This window comes from Aplysia californica, unplaced genomic scaffold (assembly GCF_000002075.1).
Source record: "Aplysia californica isolate F4 #8 unplaced genomic scaffold, AplCal3.0 scaffold00190, whole genome shotgun sequence".
Lineage (NCBI taxonomy): Eukaryota > Metazoa > Mollusca > Gastropoda > Aplysiida > Aplysiidae > Aplysia > Aplysia californica.
This window is the reverse complement of record NW_004797460.1, coordinates 852,472-853,684: the sequence shown is the minus strand read 5'-3', so window position 1 is coordinate 853,684 and position 1,213 is coordinate 852,472. Positions and strand designations below refer to the sequence as shown.

The 1,213-nt window shown below is 40.4% G+C and overlaps 1 protein-coding gene across 1 annotated transcript in view; it reads left to right on the top strand.

The window, feature by feature from the left end:
• The first annotated feature begins 555 nt into the window (after window positions 1-555).
• Window positions 556-1,213, top strand: part of LOC101855870 (ethylmalonyl-CoA decarboxylase) — a 19,539-nt gene continuing 18,881 nt past the window's right edge. Inside the window, exon 1 of the mRNA XM_005098683.3 lies at window positions 556-660. The gene's annotated coding sequence lies outside the window, so the exon portion shown is untranslated. The remainder of the gene's footprint in view (window positions 661-1,213) is intronic.

The window sequence follows — 1,213 nt, the reverse complement described above, 5'->3', positions numbered from 1 at the left end:
AGCTGTTCTGACGAATGTTTGCATGAAAATAAAGCCAAATGCAACATTATCAAACTCGGTTTCAACGGACCCCAGTTTCATCCCTCGGACGGACAAACATTTATTCTCATAAAAAAGAATGTAAGTAGCTAGTTTGAATGACATCTGTTTTGTTATACTTGCTTGGGAGCCTGTTTAACTGTTAAAAGAGCACCTCTTCCATTGTGAAAGTGGGTGCCTTTTTTCGCCTTTAGCGGGGACGCCTCTTTAACTAACAAAATGACGCCTGTTTTTATTCAGAAAGGTCAATCTGGTGCTTCTCGGCAGCTCACCCTAGCCCTTTCCCTCTGCAGGTGGCGTATAGGACATGCGCCATGACTGCCATTATACCACCGCTGTAAGTGTAAGGGCGCCCCCCTGCCGGCGGTGGGCGGACCCGAACAGAAAGTAATGCGTACTGGGCAACCATTTCGTACCATAACGTCGCACTTATATACTGTAACGCTCTGCACGAGGTTGATTTAATTTAAGTTTAATGTCGCTATTGATCCGTGCTGTCGAGTTGACAGCAGTGGACTGATCAAAATGTTAATATTTCCTTGTTTACGGCCCAGCAGAGTATAAATACAGAAAATTGATGAGTTAACATTTTTCGAGTTCACCAGTCTTCTTCAGCAGCCAGTGAGTAACTTTGATACTGTCGTGATAAAAGAGTAATTTAAGAAATTTATAGGTTAACTCATGTAATTCTTTATGGATTTTAAGGATTTGGTTTATAAAATGAGGACTATTTCTGTCATGATCTGCTTTTATCTCCAATGTGTGGGGCTGAAAGTAAATTCGAGTTTCATTAATGCTCGTATATTTGAGTACAATTCTTTGATGATCCTTAAACGTTGTCTTGTTAAACGGTAATTTCTAAATTTACCGTTAGCCCTGCTTTCTCTGATCATTGGAGTCGGTATTCCAAGGAGAGTTTAAATTTTGCGATGAATTGAACAGACGTTGTCCTTTCATGTACGTCTGTGACTTTTGTTACTGAGTGGTATAGAATACAGGTTATACCAGAAGTTTTTTTCATTGTAAGTTTCCTAAACCACATCCACCCATGTACTATATCATGTTAAGTTTTACCTTTAGTAGACTCTTCCCTGTCCCTCAGCAAGACAACCGGAGAGAGAGATCGAGAGAAAGAAAAAAGAGAGAGAGAGAAAGAGAGAGAGAGAGAGAGAGA